The following is a 23,681-nucleotide window of genomic DNA, read 5'->3' on the forward strand; positions in this document are numbered from 1 at the left end:
ACTGGTCAGTCGATAGGACTTTCACTCAGTTCTCAGTTTGAATCCGGTTCGAGGCGAGACCGGTGTTCGCTTCTTGTTTACTTTACCTCGTTTTATTATTTTGTTTCCCTGTAAAGTTAATGTCAACCACGACCTTTCCCCAGCCTTAACCAAGTCCTTTTGGTGGATAAATCTAACAAACTCCCGTGTAAAGCTGACAAAGTGTGCGCTTTGCCGTGGTGGTGGTGTGTAATTTTCTTAACTGACTTCTTTTTTTAATTGTTTCCGAGGTGACAGATCGTAATTGTAACCCATTCTGTGACACCACCAAGTAACAAAGCTGCGATCATTCCACATATTTCTGCGACAGCGGGTTGAAATTTTACATTCGTTCATCTCCAGCTTGTAAGGCATCCTCCACTTATTGTTGGTGAAAATTGTTATCTAATGGCCTAATATAATTTAAAATCTGACCGATGATCGATTACAGAGCTATTTACCTGTGCATGTGAACTGATAGATTGATTTTCTCTATCGTTTAAGCAGGATTGAGGAACGTCAGGTTGGTAGTAATTATTATTTTGCTCGGTCAGTGGGTTGAAGGTGGGGGAAAGGCAGCTTACTAACCTATTTAATTCCATTATAACACAGTTTTCCACACCAACATGTAAACACATCTGAGGGTCTAAAAGCGGCCTGGGCCTTACATAAATTCTGGGACTCAGAAAAGCCACGAGAAAAGACGGGTTTCAAATGTTAAAAAAGGACTAAAGCCTTTTTTTTTTTTTTTAATGTAATTTGGCCAAAAAATGCTGTAACAAAGTGGGAATTTTCCAAGAAGTGGAGGATTAGCTGGTGTCTGTTGGATAAGTATGAAAGTGGATGGAGGGATGGGGCAGTGGATGGATGGAGGGATGGAGGGATGGATGGAGGGATGGATGGATGCGAGTGGAGGTCAGGGATTAGGTAAGCAGAGAGGAGGATTTTCAGACTGTAGAGTAATCTAGACGTGTCACTATTCATCCTCTGGGAGAAAAAAAAAGTACTGGGCCAAGGAGATTATCTTTGCTGCAATTGCGTAATCTCGGTGTGTGTTAGTGTGAGTGTGTGTGTGTGTGTGTGTGTGTGTGTGTGTGTGTGTGTGTGTGTGTGTGTGTGTGTGTGTGTGTGCGTGTGTGTGTTATGGTGAGCAGACGGGACAATTAGTCACTCACTCAGTCATGCCCTGGGGCTGCTACAAAACACACACACACACGTCACATCAGGCATGCGGGCACAGCACTGCACAACATACACACTCTATCTGTCTACGGGTAGATGAAACACACACACACACACACACACACACACACACACACACACAAACCATAGGTGAAAGACCCGCGGCATTACTTTCTCAGTTGTGGTTGGAGTGGGAACGTGGATTTTCCCCTCGTCTCTCCCTCACGCTCTCTCCTTCCCTCCTTTCTTTCCTCCTCCATCCTTTCCTTACTTCCTCCCGCCCCCTTCCTTCCTTCCTTCCTTCCTTTATCAATCCCAGTCCTTCCTCACCTTCTCCTTAACCTCCTCTTCTTCTTTTTCTGCCTCTCTCCTCCTCTCTCCTCCATAATTCACAAACTGGTAATGTTTTGTCTAAAAACCTCAGACACCATAATCCAATTAAAGGAATTATCAAATTACCCTGTTATGCTGATGATGTCATTCTTTTCGCCTCCTCTTTCCCATCACTCCTGTCCTCCTCCTCCCCCTTTTCATCTTCTTCATCTCTCTTTCACACATGCGTCACTTCTCAGGAGCCGAGTTCGTGATGTCAGGGTGTTTGAATCTCTGTTTCTCTTCCATTGTCTTGGTGTAAAATCCCCTCATCTGTTATGTTAGCACAAGGTAGAAATACTTTTTTCCATAAGCAACAATGGGCCATAAAAACCTTGATGTGTGTGTGTGTGTGTGTGTGTGTGTGTGTGTGTGCATGTGAGGACATGCCATTGTGCAGAATAGGTGAGAACATTTTGGGAGAGAGAGGACATTTTAGGTTGTCCTCTTACTGAAAATAGGTCAGTTTAAGGTGTGTGTGTGTGTGTGTGTGTGCAAGAGAAAGAGAGAGAACAGGAGAGAGAAAGAAAAAATGCCTTCTGTGTATATGTTAAGGTCAGAAATTAATTGGGGCTCGGGGGGAAAATGCCTTTGAAACTTCAAAATAATACCCATGAAATTATAAACGAGAGGCACAGATCGGCCCTGATAATTAGGACTTGCATAACTTTTTGCTTTTCACCTTCTTCGACCTGTTTTTTTTTTTTTTTTTTTTTTTCATTGTTTCAGTGTAGAGTGTGAAGCAGCGTGTGCCCACCGCACTGCAGGTGGTTCACGGGAGTCGCTGTCTTGGTTTCCAGTTCGTTCTGATGAAGAAAAAATTCTGAATAATACTAATAACAATAATCATGATGATAATGATATTCATTTATTGATATCACACCTTTCTTTCTTTTTTTCCTGTAGATTTTTATTTTATTCCAGTAAGTTTTGTATGTGCACAAGTTTTTCTCTAAAGTCTAGTTTTTATTTTCATTTCCATTAGTATTGATCAAATTTTTTTTTTTTTTTATTTGGTTTGCTTTTATAACACCCAGTGTATGGGATGCAGCATTAGACATAATACAAAAACAGATATACAAACAGTAACAAAAAAAAAAAAAAAAGGAGAAAAAACATAAAAACAAACAACCAAAAGCAATGTGAGTATAAATAAAAATATACATTATTCGAAATAGCATGTATTTACGCATACCCACATCCACCCCCCATACAAACTTTCACATACATCTATCACATAAATCAAGTATTGAGTCTTGACTCATGTGGTTCATTTACTGTAGATCATTGATGCAGAGCTACACACACACAACCACACACTCACACACACACCAGTCCACTCAGCCCAACCACACATACACTCTCACACAACATCTACATGCCTACATCCCCAATACCTCCCACCCCTGATATCCGCAACGGTCTTAGCTGTCAATTGACTATAATTGACCAAAAATTAGATACCGTTTTGCATGGAATAAAAAACAAAACAAAAAGTTATTATGATTTATTTCTCACTAGAACTAATACTTCCTTCCAGGCCTCAAGACTTTTGTGCCCCACTCGATTCAACCTTGCTATGGAAAGCTCCATGGAAATATTGTTTGACAAAGATTGATACCACTGATTGATTGACAATGTGTTAGAAGGCAGCCACACCTTTCAAGTCAGAGAATGCAGTTCAAAGTGCTTTACAGTTGAGAAACTAAAATGCATACGCCCAGTACAACAGATGTCACTGCTGTTATGTCTTGTGGAGCAAATCAGTGTGGAAGGGAAACTTTTTGAAAACAGTCTGAACAGAAAACTGAAGCTACGAGCACAGTTTTTCAGATTTAGCGAGGACACAGACGGACACAGAGGGGAATGTTGCCACGATTCAGCCAAACGCTCCCCAACACAAACCGCTGCTTCAAAATAAAACTACCCGTGTAAAGGATTTATGAACGGCTCACAATCGGGTTATTAATGAGGATGTTAACACTTTGTAAAGCATTAAGAAACAATTATAAGCAAGTTATAACACTGTTTTCCATGCAGGCTCACTATTTGGCAAGATCAAGTTACTGCTGCTATTCTGTTGAGTCTCAGATTTTGTTAGTTGCTTTGCTTTATTTTGTCCCTTCATCAGTCAGCCGTCCTTGTTATCTGCATCAATGTATGGAAACAGAGTTTGTTTATAATTGCTGAATAATGACATATAAAGTGTTTACAACCTTAATTCATAACTTAATTATAAACTATTCATGAAGCCTAGTCTCATTTTAAAGTGGAGTTAACATCCTCTGCTTCATAGCTCAATAAAATCGACCACATGGCCTCGAAAAATCAGATCAAATGTTAAAAAAAATGCCCTCTAAGTGGCTAAAAGGTCAGTTTCTTTATTTGCAGCATGTGTGTGTTATGAAACAAGCGCATCAAGGACAAGTTCTATACATGTGTACTAGTTATTGTGTGTGTGTGTGTGTGTGCGTTTATGTGTGTGTAAGGCGGCCTGTTCCTCTGTGCACACACTGTACAGCTGTTCCATTGATCTACATGGGATCCTATGAAGATCGGAATTGCCATTATTATTGGATTTAGAAGATTAGCACACACCTGCATGGCAGGACATTAGAGAGTTTTGAGGATAGTGTGTTTGTATGTGTGTGTGTGTGTGTGTGTGTGTGTGTGTGTGTGTGTGTCTGTTTATCATGGCTGTATCCGTGAGCTAAACCACCTTAGAGGGAAGAAAGATGAAAGAAAATTTGGCCATTTGAGCGACTTCAGCTCTCCGCTTCCTGCTATTACTGCAGCACTGATGAATGTGTTCAGTTACTACGGCGAATTCTTCAGAAGGACAAAAGAGCACAGGAGGTCACTGTTACTTTATCCGTCTGATCTAGTATTGTTTATGAATGTATTTGAGAGAGAGAGAGAGAGAGAGAGAGAGAGAGAGAGAGAGAGAGAGAGAGAGAGAGAGAGGTGTAGACAGCTCTATGGCCGGTCTGGTGCGAAGTCCCACACAGCGTTCACAGGAAGTCGTCTCATGTAAACAGGAAGCAGTGAGGACAGTGGATGAGACAGCATGGGGGGGTGGTGGAAGGGGCTGTTGGGGTCATTCAAGACCGACATCAAACACACACGCACACTCGGTCTTAAGGTCTTGTTTTTCTTCAAACAAGGTGGAAAAAAAAATCTGCCTTGAGATTAGATAATCCCAATTGTGCCCAATGCAGTTTCACATGTTTCAGGAATTTTTCTTGGAATAAGTGTAAATTCGGTGAAACCACTGGTGCAGTGGAGGGTATATGCAGGTATACAGGTAACGCAGTTTACAGTATACCCACCTATCAGCCAAAAGCCATTTGAAGATATAGAGTCGAAGAGAATACCCACTTCCTCTTTAGTGACCTATTTAACCTCATCAACTACCACGACACCACTGGATCTAACAAAGCAGAGTAAGACCTAAAATCTAGTTTTTGACACTGACAGAAAACACTCTTACTACAAAAAAATCCATTTTAAGAAATAACCCGGTTTCATATTAATCTGCACATACACTAAGTTAAAATCTCATTTTTCTTCCAACAGGTAAAAGACATTTGTCAGTGGGATGCGGCAGCTCCACTTGCTTCCAGAGCGAATAAACTCAGAATTTTCTTGAATCAAGTTTCATTTTCTTGATCCTACCTGATCCTAGTTGATCTGATGAACATAATTATGTTTGTTCCCAGAAAAAAAAAAAAAAAAAAAAAAAAAAACTGCTTTGGAAACAAGTGGGATTATCTTTCCCACAGGTGGATTTTTTTTATTTGTCATAAGGAAAAAAAAAAAAAAAAAAAAAAAAAAACAGACTTTAAGACTGCATACCGTACAACAAAGTATGAGATTAAATGACTTTTTTTTTTTTTTTTTTTTTGCAGTGCTGTTTCTCTATCACCTGTCTTTTCTCCCTTTCGGCGGTATATACACATACACATACAAATATATACATTAGACAAACACGCACACGCGCATGCACGCACACCTTGCTGCAGGATTGATATTTATAAGCTGTGTATGATTTCTGGCACAAGAACACACGCACATGAAGCAGCATGCATGGTGAAGTATTAATATCAAAGACTGAAGGGAGGAGGAGGAGGAGGAGGAGGGAGAGGAGGAAGTCCCCTGAAGCAGATCAGTCTCTGTGGAGAAAGACTGGAAACCCAATGCCCCTGTTACCTTATCACACTGTACAACCTGGGTAGGCTGTCACTGTGTGTGTGTGTGTGTGTGTGTGTGTGTGTGGGTGTGTGTGTGTGTCGTCTAGTTAGACTTTAAGCGAAGGTGCATTCCAGAAATAGTTTTACCTCCCAGTCATATTCTCTCCTCTCCTCTCTCTCTCTCTCTCTCTCTCTTCCATCTTTTATGAACCTCCACCTCCTTCGCCCTGTCTCCAATTCTGACCCCATTCTTTCTTCCATCTCTTTCCTACAAAAAAAAAAAAAGATTTATGAAAGCACCCATCATTGACATGCATTAATACCAGAATACCAGTGTCTTACCGTGGCCATGCACCCTTCAGTTTTTTTTTATATTACTCTCTCTCTCTCTAAACTGTGCAATGGTGGGAAAAATTCTCAAATGGATCGGAAAAAGTTCTCGAGTTGATAAGCAGAGGAAACGATCCTGCATTCAGAAAGGGAACTTCATGCATAAAACACATTAACATTATTTAAAACCTTGGAATCGCAGTTTGCTTTCTGTTTCTGGTGCACTTTTGTTGTTTTGAAGTTGGATTTTTTTTTTTATTAGTATTATAATTTTTTTAAATTATTATTTTTCTGCAGCTAATCACCGAAAACTGAATCCAGTTACAGAACTGCGAGATATTCTCAGCCCAGTTACAGTGGACTTTAATAAGGTGCAATGAGACACAGAAATGTGAGCTCTCAAGTTTCAGTCCCTAAAAATAAGGGATTTGATTCAGCGGTTTGCAGCAGTGTTCAGCAAACAGACATAAATACAGGGGGAAATCCAGCACAGCAGAGGGAGAGCTCACTTTCTTCTATTTCTTGGTTTAAGCTCTTTGGGTGAAAAAAGTCACCCTCAAACAACAAAATGGCACCGGAAATTCAAATTTAAGTCATTAATCCATTAATCCAAAATGGTGGACAGTACCACCATTTTTAAGGTGGTACTGTCCTTTGAGCAAACATACAGACATATTAAGGGAAAAAAGGTGCTGAAATATGAAAAGAAAAAGTAGTCAGATCGTTAAATAATTGCTGCATTAACTTGTAAGAAGCGTTTTAATACTGTAGTTCTGACTGTATCCTGTTGGCTTGTTTTCAAAGTGCATCAGATTTGATGTTTTGCAGAGAAAAGCTTCCTCTGCAAAGTAACTAGGAGGTACATGAGAGGAAGAGGAAAATGTTAATGATATCCCTCTGAAATGTGGAGCAGGAGTAGTGTCATAAAAAGAAAATACTCAGGTTACGTGCATGTACTGCAAATTTGTACTGAAGTGCAGTTGAGTAGATGTACTTAGTTACTTTCCACCTCTGGTAAATGTCAAAAAGACGACCCAGCTCAGCAGCAAGACAGTATAAATGCCTTTTTCCATGGTCTGTGGTGTTTCAGTGCTGAAATACACTCAGCAGCAAGACACTGAAGTTTATTATACAGTAGTGTAAGCAGAGAGACAGACACACACACACACACACACACATACACTGGGACACATGCAAGTTTGCACACACAGACACATAATACAGTCAAACAGGCACACAGACACTCATACACACTCAGACAGATGCATACTTGCCTATGGATGACGTCCCATGCCCTCTTGCCTGAATACACACTCACACACGCACACACATCGACACATTAAACATAGCCTGTGTGTGAATGGGTGTGTTTGTGCGGAATGAGTTTGCATTCTCGCTCATTTGACGCATTTCCTCTGCTCCACATCTCTGTGCAGACTTTTCTTAGCACCTCTGGAAAAACCACAACTCTGCAAATTTACTCAGAAAAACCACCAATACTTCCCCCATGGCAAGTTTAGGGAAGTGGGTTTCCTTCAAGTAAGTGCGATGTGTGTATTTGCATCTAGTGTACGTTGCTTGCGTGCCAGTGTGTGTGTGTGTGTGTGTGTGAGTGTGCTGATCACTCACCCCCAGCTTTAGTCTTTTTCTGTGACACTTATGGCGCTTTGTTCCAAAATTAAGACCTCAAGCCCGTTTCGTTTTTCTGTTTGCCCTCGTGTTGGGAAAATAACCCCGGCAGGAAAGAGCTGTGGTTGTGGCTCGCCAAAAGTCGTTTCGCTTGAAAGGTTAACGGCTGGAGTCGGAAAGTTGGGAGACACAGGTGCAGGAAAGTTCTGAGTGAGATCTCTGAGCCTGCAGTCTTTTCCTCTCTCACCTGCTAGATTCGATTATTTCTGGAGAATTAAAAAGAAGAAAGTAAAGCACAGGCGGTTAGCCGGCTGTGCAGCTGCAGAGACATTTTGGAAATTGGTTTTTAGTCTGAGGCTCTGATGCACACCAGCTCGCTGTGACGGAGCATCTTGGACAGTCACAGATTGATTTTTCTACCCACAGTCCTGCTATTTAACCTCACCTTCACTGCCCTCAGTGACATTTACTGAAGGTTTGCTTAGAGGTTCAACAGAATGTGAATGAATCTTTGATGCAGAGGTCAAGGCTCAATTTCCCACATGCATATTCTCGCAGCTGCTTTCCTTATTTCATTTAGGTGTAATGTTGGCACTTTGTTGTGTTTTTTCATAAGATCTGCTCTGTGTTCCCACGAAATCTGCAAACCTCTCCTGAAAAGACCTTGTGGTCAGCTCCTACTGATAGAAGAGCCGCACCTCATCGTTACTCCGCGTTTGTTCCCGGCTCATTTTGGCAGCACCAGCAGCTCAGGTAGCTACAATGGGAGCTCCACCTGCCAGTATCCACTTTCAACCCACAATGCACTGCATTTTGGTTTGCTTCCCACGGTTAGGTGAGATACCACGGTTCACTTGGAAGTGGACCGAGTCCCAACTTTTCAGGCAGGTCACAGTTCGCTTGTACCAGGGCTTGAATGTGTGATCCCACTTTTCCCAAAGTAACTGAACTCATGGAAGAAACACACGTTGGTTCAAATAAAACGGACCAAACAGGGAAGTTGTGAAAGTCAAGTGGTCATTCGATGAGAACAGCAGTAGAGAAATGCAGGTTATTTTGCTATTTATTGCAAAGCTACTGTGGAAAACTGAGTTATGGTAGTTCATTTAACATCTAATTTACTTGAAAAGATGAAGCCAAAGAATTCTTCTTTTGTGTATAAAATTTAAGAAAAAGGATCATTACAGCTGCCATTTTTAACTTTGCACACAAAAGAGCATTGGCCTCCTTTTTCCACATTTTCAGCTTTTATCCTCAACTCCTTTTTTTTTTTTTTTTTGTAACCAGACTGTGGAGAAACACAAAGCAAGGATTCTCTGAACCTGCAAATCTAGCTTACTGTTGATTTGTGCGTCCTCAGATTCTCCATATTGGAATGAGGAAAATGTCAAACAAGAGTAGAAAATTGAAAGTTTCCCCTGAGGGGAGGAGAGAGGTGGAGGGCCTTGGTGCTTCCCCGTCTCAAGGCCATCATTTGTTTTAACAACGGAAAATCCTGTAAAAACTTCACCGCACTAATTTGCAGACAAGGTAGGCCTAGACTGCACTCCACCCCTCTTCCTCTCTGATTTTTGGCCAAGGCCTCAATTATTCATTCTCTCATTTTTCTCTTCTTCTCTCCCTCTTCCTTTCTGTCGACCACTTGAAAGATGGAGGAAGACAGGCGCGCTCATTCACACTTGGCAACGCTCCTTTTTTGCTGTAAGCTCTCATCAGCAGCACAGAGCCAATATGTTACGAAATTGCATGCATGGGCCTTTTTGATGTATGACACCGAGACCTTATAGAAGACCTATGGAAAACACTCCGGGGGAGGGGGGGGGAGAGAGGATCACAGGGAGACGAACAACTGGAGGATTGAGTGCGGCTGGAGGAGGAGAGGAAGAGGAGGTGGAGGAAGAGGAGATGAAGAGAAAAAGGGAGTCGTGAAGAAGCGGGGTGTGCGAGGCTTCCAACCCCAGAGGGCAACCCCGACAAAACTTCAGAGGACTTGGAGGAAGAAGAAATGGAGGAGTTCTGGGGGTTAAAGGAAGGGGACCCTCCTATAGCAATAAGACGGGGGAATTTCCCACCAATCGAAGAAACCACCCCTCAGATCAAAGTGCATGTGTGTGTGTGTGTGTGTGTGTGTGTGTGTGTGTGTGTGTAGAGCCAGTGCTGCACCTGTGAGCAGAGCCACCCGCACCTTAAGAAGAAGAGCTTAAAGCAGAGGAGGAATGCAGGCGTGAAAAACAAAATATGACACTGTCATGTTGCAACATTTCCAAACAGACCTGCACACTTTGGTTTTCACAGTTAAGACACACACACTTTCACACACTCGGCTATAATTTGACGCTTAGGAATATTAAAGTAAAGACTTTAACGTGCTACCTTACAATTCATGTGGGTCATTTATGTGCTGAAATATCAATTGAGGAGTGTTGAGGTTGTTTTTGTGTTTTATTTTACTTTCTCTCTTTGTTAATTGTAAAGCACATTGCATTGCATTTGACTGTATGAAGTGCCCTCATTTTTGATGTTGTTGTGTTTTATTTGTTATCGAAAGTGCTTTTAGAGAGAATGTGAATAAATAAAAGCATCATCCACTACAAATCCCAAATCCCAAGTTTCCACTCTGCTGAGGAAATGAGTGAAAAGTCAAAAGCCTCTCTCTCATTCTCTTCAGTTTTCCAAACACACACTCTCTTTTTTTCCTTCTTTTTTGGTCTTTTTCTCCACGGTCGCATCATCCATATTTCATTTGTGAGTGAGGATTTGGACCTGCCTGCTATTTGTTCCACCTGTTTTTAGAAATGGAAGGTTTTCCTTCTTTCCTTTTTCAGCACCGCCCTGCTCCACGCTGACACGATTACACACATTCACCCTCGGGAGCCGCTGTGTCCCATCACAACCTCTCGCATGAGGACAAAGTGCCTGGCTCAAAGGCACTGCAACAGCAGCTGCTGAAGGAAGGAAGAGGGAAACTCCTTCACTCTGAGTCCAGTTTTCTGTCATCATCCTGTTTACGAGATGTACACGTTCCTTCAAGTGCATTCGTCATTAGTCAACTATTTCACACACACACACACACACACACACAGCCGTGCAATGGAAAGATAATTAGTTTTTACATTTCACCGTGCGGCAGGAGGTGCAGCTCAGTGGCCGAGGAGATCAAGAGGTGCTTCCTATTTTTCAGGTGGCTGATAATGTGATCACCAACACTTAGGCAAGACAATGTCTTTCTATTTGCTCACATTTTGTGAGCCAGGGAGGAAGTCATTAACTTATCAGGCCAATCAGCCTCAAGAGGGCATGACAGTGGGCGGGGTTCAGCTCAAACAGAGCCTCAATTTCCAAACACATCCATGCAACATCATGAAACCTGGTGGGGAGGTCGTCATGGGTCAAGGCAGTACCGACCGCCTCTCTACTCTGATCGGTTAAACGGGACATGTCCTATGACTAGAGGTGTAAAACTGAACCAAACAAACAAGCCGTTCACTTCACAGTCCACCCTGCAAAGTGAAATGTTACTAACACATCCACTGTATCACACTTAGTGGATTAATTAATGAATACACAGAAAGTATTTTCATGTTTATTTCAAGTAGCTGCTTTCTGTAAAGCACTTTGTAACACTGTTGAGAAAAGTGCCATATAAATAAAGTTTATTATGATTATTGTTGTGTCACTATAACAGACATATACTACAGAACAGGACTATAACATCCAACTGAGTGCCTCAAATTGAAGTTGTATTCAAATAAAATCCACAGCCAGTAAACAGTGTGAAGGCATTGTCACTTACTGCTGAGGAATACTTGGGACATTCAGCAAACACCAAGCATAGAGAATAACGGAGATCAAACGCCTTTCTGTTTTGAAGTGAGGCTGAAATGTCCCCGTCTTTGCCATAAGATGATCCACGCAGGTGAGGGTTTAAAAATCCAGCTGTTTTCTGTCCAGTAAAGGAAAGACGGTCAGTCGCCTGAAAGAGAAAATCATATTTACAGGAGACAAAGCAAATATTTGATGGTGGAAACCCTGGCATGACTGGTGTGGAAGGATGGGCGGGCATGTCCACCATTAGCTCATGGGCTCATTTGCTCAGCCGAGTGGAAATATCAGCAGAGAGCAAATTAAGTGACCATTGACATCCAATGATCCTACCGAGAGCAGTTTGGTTAGTGGGCGGGTTGTGCCGCGCTGTTGGAGAAACAGTGAGCTTGTTTGGGCTGTGATAAGGAGCAGGGAGGGAGGAAAGGACAGCAGGCTGGATAAAAGCCATGGCCGGCTGATAATTAAGGCATCACTGCGGTTAAAGCCTGTCATTTGGTGGGTGCTTTGATCCAGCTGACCCCACAGTATGACTGCATTCATTTGTCTTATGGATAACCCCTGCAGGAGTGAAACCACTGAGATAAACCCACACTGAGCTGAACAGGGAAATCAGGTTGTTGCAGCAGTAAAGATAACAGGACTGAGTGGGGAGAGGAAGTACAGCGTGCTGCTAGAATGTATAAGTGAGCACAATAGTAGAAGCAATAAAACATAAACAGCTGGAGGCTTATGTACACATATGCTGCAGACAATTTCAACACCTTAAATAGACTGTAGAAGTGGTGGGGAAGAAATGGATTCCTAACGTTTACAGATTTACGCTGCAAAAATCGCCGTCCATTGAGTCTCATATTCCTTCTAAAAATCTCGTTTTTCTTAAATCAGTGGAATAAATCTGCCAGTGAGATGAAATAATCAAACTGTTTTCCAATGCAGGCTCGCTTGTTTTAAGGAATTCTCCCAGGAACAAGTGCAAATCTTTTGAAACAAGACAGAATAGGGCAGATCAGTGCACCGGTGTGACTCTTAATCCAAGAATATTCTGGGAAGACATTGATTAGCACTGAAAACACATGGGATTATCTCATCCCGCTGTGAGTTTTTTCACACGTTTGCGGAAAAACAAGATTTTAACACTGATATGAGACTACATGGCTGGTTTGGACAGAGACTTTTGCAGTACACTTACAGTTATTCATGCCATATTTGGTATATCCATATAGGTGTAAGTAGTGGTATGGGTGTACTTTCAAGCCTCAAGTTCATTACACACCCAACTGGCAAATTTTTTTAACAAGATGAATGATGTGAATTGTACTTATAAGTACTTAGGAACATAAGCATGTATTAATATATTTAACTATATGCACATGAACAACACATTTGCTATATGCAGAACTATATGTACCGTAATTTCCGGACTATAAGCCGCTACTTTTTTCACACGCTTTGAACCCTGCGGCTTAAACAACGATGCGGCTAATCTATAGATTTTTACGGGCTAACGGCCTCCAGGAGGCGCTCTAGCAGGAAGCGCAAGAGCAAGACAGACAGGTGGAAGAGATGATGCGCCGAGGAAGACGCTAGTTTGATTGTGTTTTGAACAGTCATTTTGCGCATCATGCACACCATAGATGCACACACCCTCATCATGGAAAACACACGAAGAAATGCGTATGTTGCAGCTTTTAAGTTGCGTGATGAAGAGGACAGCACAAGCACAAATTCACCTCGAGACGAAAGTGACCTTGAGAGCGACAACAAAAGAGAGACTGAGAAAGTGTGTGACAAAGTCATTCGGAGGCTGTTCAATTCCGACACTGAAGAAGACGACGTCAGTGGTTTTAGTGCGCAGGAGGAAGATGAAGATAGCGATCAATGACTTTTCTGGTAGGCAAAAAGCCTACGGCTGGTAGGCTGGTTATTTTTTTAACCAGCCGTGTTACTGCCGTTTTACTATCGCTGTACTGCCGTGTTACAGGCGCTGCTCGGAAAAAAGCATTTATTTAAGTAAAAATTAAAAAAAAAAAAATCTTTCTGTGTACCATCTTTCTGTGTAAACATCTCATGTTACAACGTGGACACCTGCGGCTTATAAAGAGGTGCGGCCTATATATGTACAAATTCTTTTTTCTTTTTAAATTTAGTTGGTGCGGCTTATATTCAGGTGCGCTCAATAGTCCGGAAATTACGGTATGTGCATTGTGACGACTCCTGTGTAGTGTGTGTGTGTGTGTGTGTGTGTGTGTGTGTGCACTGTTTCAGCTGTAGTCTCATTTTGTGCCACCAGACCAGGCTATGACAGCACACAAACGTGTTATAAAGTGTTATAAATCTGAAAATAAAATGTATAATAATGACAGTAATGACGGCATGAAATAGTGGAAACATTATGTCAGTGTTAATGTAAGAGCCACAACGTGCAGCCGCTGCCGGTGAGTGATCACGTGAATACGTCTCTCATTATAGTAGCTCATCCTTGTTATTGTGAGTCAGTAGGAGGTGTATTGTTGCTGTCATCCTGTCCTGTTCTCTTCCTGCTCAACAGTCTTCCATGAGGATGGATCAGCATGATGGAGCAGAGGAGGAGGAAGAGGGGAGAGAGGGGGACACAGATTTGGATCGGAAGGAAGAGAAGGAGGAGGAGGAGGAGTAGAGGAAGAGATGGAGCCTTGAAAATGATGGAGAAAGATGAGTTGGAGAAGTACCGATGGTGAGGCAGAGCTAAAGGAAGACGATGTTAATGAGGATGAGGATGATGAGGATGATGATGAGGATGATGGTGCAGCATTTTCCAGCGGAGGCCTGCTGGAAAATGCCCGCGCTCATCAAGCGCTTTGGATAAAAGCGTCCATCAAATCGGTCATATGGACGGTCATTTGATGAAGACGACGCTGTCCAGTCATGCTGTCATGTGTTTGTCAGTAATCAAGTCATGCAACAGAACCATATAAAGTCATAACGACATGCATCCGTTGTTGCCGCGGTAACAAGGAAAAAACCTCCAGCACGTTCCTTCCTGTTTTTAACCTCGGCCAAGAGGTCCAATTCCCACACGGACTGCACAGGGGGAAACCGGACAGACACACACATACACACACACACACAGAATGTGACAGTGCTACCTACTGTAGTCACACACACACACACAGTCTCACACAGCCTCGTGTGGGTATATAATGTCTAGACATCTTCACCTGTCTGAGGGTGAAAGGCTTCCTGACATCAACATGTGTTGCTGGGGCTTTACACCCAGTTCAGCTACAGGACAAGCTTTACTTCCTCTGTTGCCGAGACAATAAGCAACCAGTTGTAAGGAGGTCAAGGGTCAGGGCCACAGCACCCAAACAACAGATGTAACACCGTCCTCTGTCCATGAAATATTCATGTATATGCATAATAAATAAGTGCCACTGTAGGAAAAGTACAAACTGGGAAGCCTGCGTTTTCTCTCATCATGTGGGATTTTTTCTTTCTGATTCTGAACAGCATTTTGCGTCTCCCCTCTGTCTCAAATAAACGATCAGCTGTCATTACCACCATGAATTTGGACCGACATACAGCAGTACCAACTGTTAAACCGACTCACTGCTACACAGAGGTGCTCCTTTTAAATGAACTGGGAGCCCAGTGAAGGAACAAGTCACTCATATTTGTGTACCATGGCTTTCAGTCAAAAGCCCAAAGTTTAAAAGCTGCCGCTGATGAATCGCCGAACAGTTTGTTTAGTCATAACAAAAGATGCGGATTCAGCAACTAAGCTACTCACACATACACTAGAAAATGATCTGCTGAACACGTTAGTCATATAATATCATGGTCGCTCCATGAATTAGTGTGCTGTTTGCGTGACATGTAATGATGACAGTGAATGTATCAAATGGTCGTTTGCCACCCGGCACTGAAGTGACTGCCGAGGCGGGCGGTTAACAGTCGTCTTAGTCCTCGCTTTGTGTTTCGAAAATTGTCAGATCGCTAATTGAGCCAAATCCAACCACTGAGCGGCACTGAGAGATTTGAAATTTCAGTTCAGGTCAATTGGAAAACAGATGCGACCTGTTCATTTTGAAGTGACGAACGAGGGATACATGAATTAATCCATCGCCAACAACAAGTAGTTCATGTTCTCTTGTTTATGTTGCCAGAACTGGATGGGAAGTAAATGAGAGGCTCCTCCGCAGCTTCTGCTAAAGTGCCTTTGAAAACATCCAGATGAAAGACACTTTGTGGCCAGCAGCGGACGACTAAAGACAGCAGCATGGAAGAAACAAATCCGAACATGCAGTGCTCTTGAACTGCTGTAGGATATGCAAATGTGTGCAAACTCAGTGCAACTTAAAGTCTTTTTGTTTAATGACACCAGATGGAAGAATCTGCAGATCACAGGAGCAGAACCAGATACCCTTGCAGTACACAAATTGTCATTGTTGAAGTTCAGTTTGTTTGATATTTCTCTTTAGGAGGCTGCTAACAGCTCGGGGTCTTTCTATAGCTCCCACTTACATGATCATATACAATACACTGCAAAAACTCAAACTCTTACCAAGATTATTTGTTTTATTTCAAGTCAAAAATGTCTTATTACTAGTCAAAATATCTCATTATACTTAAAATAAAACTTGATCACCTCAGAAGTAACTTGTTTTTAGACAATTGTCTCTTGTTCCAAGTGAAAATTTGCTTGAAACAAGTGAAAATTTGCTTGTTTCATTGGCAAAATTTGTTTCTTGTTTCTAGCGAATATTCACTTATTTCATGTGAATTTTCACTTTTTCCACTGGCAATTTTGCCAATGAAACAAGCAAATTTTCACTTGTTTCAAATGAATTTTCACTTGAAACAAGTGAAAATTGTCTAAAAACAATTTACTTCTGAGGTGATCATGTCTTATTTTAAGTGTAATGAGATATTTTGACTTGAAATAAGACATTTTGACTTGAAATAAGACAAATAATCTTGGTAAGATTTTGCGTTTTTGCAGTGTAAATGCACATTTCCTGTCACAACCTCCGCAACTTGAGCCTCAAACGAGGAATGAACATGAAGTAAACAGTGGAAATAAAAAGAACACGCAGCCCAAATAACAATAAAAAAACCCAACCAATCGTGTGACACTGATGATTGATTATAGATCATAGTGTAAGTAAGAACAAAAGTGGACTAGTTCAGCTGGTAAACACGCCAAATTTCAATCTAATTTCTCCAGTAGTTGTGGCCTCAGGTTGTTTGGGGCAGCTCCCAGGTGTGAATGTGTGTAAGTGTCTGAATATGAGGGTGTTGTTAAAAAGCAGCATGCACGCTCACTCAGCTTTTCCTGGATAAATGAGAGGCGGTCCTGCGTGTTTCACACTCCCCGCTCCAGATGACTGCCATGTTCCACAGCCCAGCTGCTCCACGCTCGCTGGCTCTTTGTGCTGTTTGTATATTTAGCTGCTCCACTCCACTTCCTCCCCTGTTGATTTGGGGAAAACTCACAACAATACAGCCATGATCCTGCCCTCTGCGCTCCTCTCCCTCCTCCACCTCCTCCTCCTCCTCCCCCCCCTTTTCCTCCCTCACGCCTTCCTTTGACTCAGCCCTGTGAAGTGTTCCCTCGCTCATTCTCCGTTTCATCAAAGAGGTCTTTGAGAAAGAAACTGCGAGGTGATTCACAGAGCCACAACAATGCCAGGGGCTGCCATGTTTTTCCGGGATCGCGGCGTAAAATTTGATTGAACACCCGTCCGGATACGATATCAAGGCCCAATATGGAATATGAGCTGTAAAATGTCCCAGTCTAAATCAAGACCAGGAGGGAAATGCTCCAAGGTGCTACTCATGCCCCAAAAGCTGGAAGTGTTACTTGCATGCTACTACTTTACTATTCTAGGTTGTCCCCTACTTATCCCATTGTTTTTTTTAAAGGTATGACTCATTTGTTTATCGTGGATTCCAAATGTTCATTTAACCAGCCGAGCAACACTTTATTTTAGAAATGGTTTTATACACACTTCCTCTGATGCATTTGCACAGGGCATCATTGATGTAACCTCGGTCACTGTGTTTTCTGGGTCTTTCAGCATCACATACCTTCCTCCAGGCATCCTATGCGGGATCGATCGAGCCCCAGCCAGCGATGTAATGGAGGGTCAACCCACCTAAACTCAATTTACCCACAATGCAGACCAAAGTTAATGCACCTTTTTAGGCTGACATAAATCTTTGGCACAAATTTATTGTATACATTAGCAGTAGGCCAATATATCAGTTGGCCGATATACAGCACAGGCCCATTATTGGTCAGTGTTGCCAGTTGCTATGAGCTGCAATGTACATTCTGCTAGAAATTTATATTATTTGCACTTTTTATGTGTTTACTTTTAATTCCCCTGAGCACTAGATGTTGCCTCTATTCTTTAGCCCAGTTCTTTCTTGGGACTGGAATGACATTACTGTTGCACCTTACTGTTGTTTTATGTATTGCACTTTGTTTTTCATTGATTATTATGTTTTATTGATTGTTTTTATTGTCCTTTTGTACGGTGACCTTGAGTGTCCTGAAAGGCGCCTTTAAATAAAATGTATTATTATTATTATTATTATTATGGCTATGTGCAGCCCAGTTTATGAGAAGCAATAAACATATTTATGCAAAAACTCTTAATATCAAGAATATACACCACATAGATTCATACTGCATGTGCAAGGTAATGCTCAGTGTAGTATGAGACATAGACATGTGGTAAACTTTCACTTTTCAACCATATGTTGCTCAGTTTTAGCGTAGATGTCGATTTAATCATTTTAAATGTTTAATCAAAGCAAAACTGTTCAGTGGGATTCTTCAGTTGTGTGTATTTATAGTAGAGATGGGTCTCTGCCTTAATGAACTGCTAGCCTGAAAGTAATTTAATTAGTCTCAGTTTCAGTGGATAGTTTTAGCGTCCCATGTGATCTAAATGCTTTGGCTTTTGCATCCCGACAAGGACGGAAATACTTACATGTTTGCATGAAATGGGTCAAATTTAAAGCTAAAATCATCTACCAGTAACTTCAGAGAAATAGTGTATCCATATGAGCCCTAAAAACCAACATCAGTCAAACCCTAGTATACATAATATTGAAGGAATACTACTGTAAAGTAATAATAATGGTAATGATTTTGGCAGAATACCCTTTTCCGACTTACCGAGACTGAGATTAAATATTTGATACCATTTTCACCTCTGTACACCCATTGGTTCGGTTCCTATGGGTAGCATTTTGTGTTAGCTTAGCATAAAGACTTGAAGTCTATGGGAGTCATTAGCCTAGCTCTATATGAGTGAAAAAGATAAACCTTACAGCAACTCCGAAGCAGTTTTATTTTACACAGTCTATCGTGTGTATTTGATATACATGTCTGGGAATTTAAAAAAAAAAAAAAAGAGTGATGTTAGGAGAAGTTAGATGGTGGAGCTGCAACCGCTGAACACATTAATCCTTAATTTGTGCCGTCATCCAGCACAAATTAACTTTTCCTAAAACAACTCTTATTTTTTGTTTAGTATTTGGTGAATTCCAAGACATGTATATCAAATCCACATGATACACTGTGTAAATAAGACAGCTTTGGAGTTGCTGTAAGGTTTATTTTTTCACTCTGACAGAGCAAGGCTAACGACCCCCATAGACTTCAAGTCTTTATGCTAAGCTAACATGAAATGCTACCCTTTGGAATTGAACCACTGGACGTACAGAGGTGAAAATGCTATCAAACATCTTGTCTCAGTCTGAAGAAATAAGAAAAAAGGAATTTTGCCCAAAAGGTTGGAGTATTCTTTTACTTATTATGTGACTGATGCAAGGCATTTAAGAATAGCTGCTTTTAAAGGCCCCATGGTGTACACTTTTCCAGGGTTTTATTTTAACTGCTGATATCCCTAGCATGATGTATTTGTGGTTTTGAGTACCTGTGGTCTGATAAATATAGTTTCACAGCTTCTCTCTGTTGCCTTTCTCCCGGAGCTCTGGCTGCACAGTTCGTGTAGCCAATCAGAAGAGAGAATCAGCCCCTCTCCACTGATTAGCTGACTGTTTTCTGAGTGACATATGGTCGGGCCAATCAACTGACGCCACTGCGCAATGCATTCTGGGACGTAAACAATAGCGCACTGCCATATTATGAGGTCATATTGAGCGAGAGAAAAACAGAGCCAACGAGATACGTAACTATTTGAAAACTTGTCGAAAGCGAATTATCATCTTATGTAAGATTGTCATGGCTACCGCCGAGTGTGATGTTAAACAACCGTACGTGTTTGAGCCACTTCAAATCCGTTTATTACAAGATGTTTCAGAATGGTAAGTTATGTTTGTTAAATATGTGGTAAATATGTTGTGAGCTTGTTGCCCGGGGAGCGGAGGGGTACTGGCTAAGTTCACTGGCTTGGTAGCTCGTTGCCTGGGGACGCAGGCGCTGTGGGCGGAGTCACCGTCCTTGACGTCAAGGATTAACGGAAGTGCAATCCGCTCATTTTACAGGGACAGTTTCAAAAAACGGGCTGTGTGCACTTCTCCATTTATCACAGGTGAAATGCATGGGACAGTATTTATGTGGCCCCAAGACCTTCACTATCATGCAGCAACAACGAAAATTGCATTTTTCAAGCCATGGCCTTTAAAGAAAACTAAAGCCTGTCTGAAAATGTAATTTAGTGCTGGTTGTACTGGTTTTCATTGTGATCAGTGACTAGAGGTGATACTTTCACCACTTTTGCATCAAAGGCCCCATCTGTTATCCCAGCGGTTGGCATCCACATAATAGAATTTAGAAATGATGACAAGTTGCCTGCCAGCGCGGCTGGTGCAGTGTAAACAAACTCAGCAGCCAAACCCAAAGACTTACCACCTTTCCCCTTCCTGCTATTGATCCTGTGGGGCTTGATCTGGGATAATCTTCGCCTGAGGACTGAGTACAAATCTCATATGTCCTGATTTAAACACACTGCAGCTACGTGATGTGAAAGCGGGCAGCGGTGGTCCTGTGTGGAGGCCCGTGACCGAGGGTTGAACCCTAGTGGGAGTGTAGCGGCTGTTCGCCTCATCCTGCCGCTGGATGGAGTGACACAGGAAGCTGGCGCGAGGGGCGGAGGGGGGGCGAAATTCACTCAATTAGATCAGGATATTGGGGAGAAAACTAATTAACACTCACACACACAAATACAGATCAAGGTTTTAGCAGGGGAAGGAAAGGAAAGAGGAAACGAAATGAGGGCAGAGGGGAAGAAAAGAGCGAGAGGAGCGAGGAAATGAAAGGAAAGGGGAGGAGTAAAGACGTTTTAAAATAAATAAGTGGAATGGAAAAGATGGAGAGAGATAAGGTAGTTCAAAGGCACTGGAACAGACACATACAGCTGAACCTCACATGGACCCAGACGTAACCCATGACGACCCGCTCCTCTTCTCTGCAAATAAGATTGTCCCAAATTCCCTTTGATTGCTTCTATATTGGTTGTCTGGTCTCTTTTTGTCGGGCTAAACATGTTAGATATAGTGAAATTAGATGAGTCAGGATCACAGAAGAACCTTGTCTATTGTCACATCTTAAGTCAGACGGTAAGTCCAGACACACACATGCAAAGTGAGGTAATGACACACACACACACACACACACACACACATGCAGAGACACACTTTTTCCACTTGTGAGAAACAGTTAAAGTTGAGGCTGCTCTTGGATTAGAATCAGAATCAGGTCAAGGTCTAGTTTTAGGTTAAAGGTGAATTCCGCCTATTTTAAAAATCGAAACACACTTTGTTGTGTACCCTTTGAGAGATTACGCCGATCATAATCATGTTGAATCGGTTCCAGGGCGTCGGTTTGCCAGGCACACAGCCGGGTCAGGTCAGACGAGCACCTGAACGCGACTGAAACGTGAACCCGAAAGCCAACCGAGAGACAATCTGAGCGTCTCCATGCAAAAGGGCATTCTGAAGTGCTTTTTTGTTTCGTGTAAGAAAAACCAGCCGTGCCTCACAAACATCCACCGATATTGTTTCCCGAGGTTTTCACGGTATGTGCAGCATGGACAGCTGTGCACCTCTCGCTGTCACCGAGGTAATGTTTATTCATGTATTTCTTTACACTTCCTCCACACTTATCCATCTTGTTATCTAATAAAGAGGTGTAGAAATTAAATAAGAATAACGAGTGACAGCAATGCCCTCTTTGTGCAGCAGTTAGGGAATGTTTGCAGCGAGTCCAAGCTTTGCAAAGGAGAGTTTACGACCTATTTATCCTTGAATGAGAAGCAACCACTTTTTGCATTTTTTAATGAAGCTGAAAAACTGAACCAAACTCCCCTCTGCCGTAGACTTTTGATACTCAGTTTTTTGGTACAGAGCACCAACTTGTTCTTCCTCGACCCCTCCTTGTTGGTTTACTGTTGTCATCATGTTTGATCCAGAAGATGTGCACTCATTTCCATCCCTAAATACACAGCGTAGCAGTGAAATACTTGCAAAAACAGAACAATGGAGAAAGAAATCCAGCATAAGGCAAAAACAGAGCAACAATTGAGAAACAAATAGTTTTTTTTTTTTTTTTTTAGTAGAAAACAGTCTTATTTGGCTCATTCAGATGCAGACACTCCAATATGCTTCCAGTTTGTCAGAGGTCCAAACTCCCACTGATGTTGCACTGTACCGAATAAAAAGTGTGACAAATTTGCATCCAAACGACAGAAACAGCTCATGCGACCTGACACATCTGGACCTGGATTTGAGATGAACTTTCAGCGTATGATCGGAATAATCCCTGATGGGTAGAGAAAGACGGTTTTGTAAATCGGTGCCATTCCCCTTTAAGTGAACGTTTAATGTTACACATGTGGTTGAAATTATTCAGGTTAACCCCCAAACTCCTTTAAATTTTCACTTAAGGAAAAAAAAAATTCCATATTGTCCCATATTTGCTTAGCCTTAACCGTTATGACAAACGTTTTCCTAACCTTAACCATGCATTTTAATAGTTAACAAGCTAACGTTGAGCTAGTTCACCCAGGAAACAGTCCTCTGGGTCATATTGTGCATGTTCCTTCGGGTTGTATTTATGTTCCCTTTACGTTCCAGAAGAAATACGTCCGTTTCAAACAACGTAACTACCCACATACCTCCATGCGTCCTTTACGTTGGCATGGATCTCAAACAGTAAATCCACAAGAGGGCAGCTCAGAGCCCAAAGTTTCTGACAACAACAAACAGAGAACTCTATTTGGTAATAGTGCAAATGAGAGAAATTTCCTCCTCGTGTCTCGGTCATAGACTGTTCGTTCTCGCTTCAGCTACTGGCTGCACCGCCCCCGTGATTTCCGGTGCTGCTGATCTGTATCGCCCGAATTTTCGCGCGTAAACTTTCTGAAAATATGAACAAATACGAACAAAATGAGCCTTCAGAGGGTTGGAACAAACGATGCATGGGGTCGTATGGACTGGAGGACTTGGGGGAGCAGGGAGCAGCGCTGTGCATGCTGTGGATATTTTGCTTGCTATTATTTCATGTGCTAAAACACACACACACACACACACACATTGTACATCTCCTGCCACTCTCAAGCATACTGGGAATTCCATTGCAGAAGAGATAGCGGAATGAGAGCAAGCAATGCGGTAAACTTGATATCCCCTTTCAAGTTGACACACACACACACACACACACACACACAAACACACAGGTCATTATTAAGATGAATTATAGCACTGTGAATGACAGCAGTGTCTCTGTGTCAGTCACTCTGTTCTCTGTACGTGAATGTAAAAGGTCAATGTGTGTGCAACTGTGTGTGTGTGTGTGTGTGTGTGTGTGTGATGGTCCAGAAATAGCTACCCAGGGATGCCTGGTTTCCCAGTGTCACTTCCTGTGGCATCCCTCCATTGGGAGGAAGAATCTGCCGTGACCTCCGGCTGCCATGGCGACCCATCCAGCCGTGACCCCGAGATGAAATATTGAGCTTCCTGGAATACAGTCGCAATCCGCTTTGGAGACGAGGGCAGGTTTAGGCTCTGGTCACATTTATTTACCAAGAACTTCAACAGGCTTGTTACAGAGAGGGACAAAAGACATTTTTTATTTATTTTTTATTTTTTTAGATTTAGTGCCCTACTTGTCTACTCTCT

General features: G+C 42.1%; 1 protein-coding gene across 1 annotated transcript in view; it reads left to right on the plus strand.

Annotated features, from left to right (window-relative positions):
* Nucleotides 1-4,495: 4,495 nt before the first annotated feature.
* pdgfba (platelet-derived growth factor beta polypeptide a) overlaps nt 4,496-23,681 on the plus strand; it is a 42,554-nt gene continuing 23,368 nt past the window's right edge. The window contains exon 1 of the mRNA XM_030054961.1: nt 4,496-4,536. The gene's annotated coding sequence lies outside the window, so the exon portion shown is untranslated. The remainder of the gene's footprint in view (nt 4,537-23,681) is intronic.

Source organism: Myripristis murdjan, chromosome 1 (genome assembly GCF_902150065.1).
Source record: "Myripristis murdjan chromosome 1, fMyrMur1.1, whole genome shotgun sequence".
Taxonomy (NCBI): Eukaryota; Metazoa; Chordata; class Actinopteri; order Holocentriformes; family Holocentridae; genus Myripristis; species Myripristis murdjan.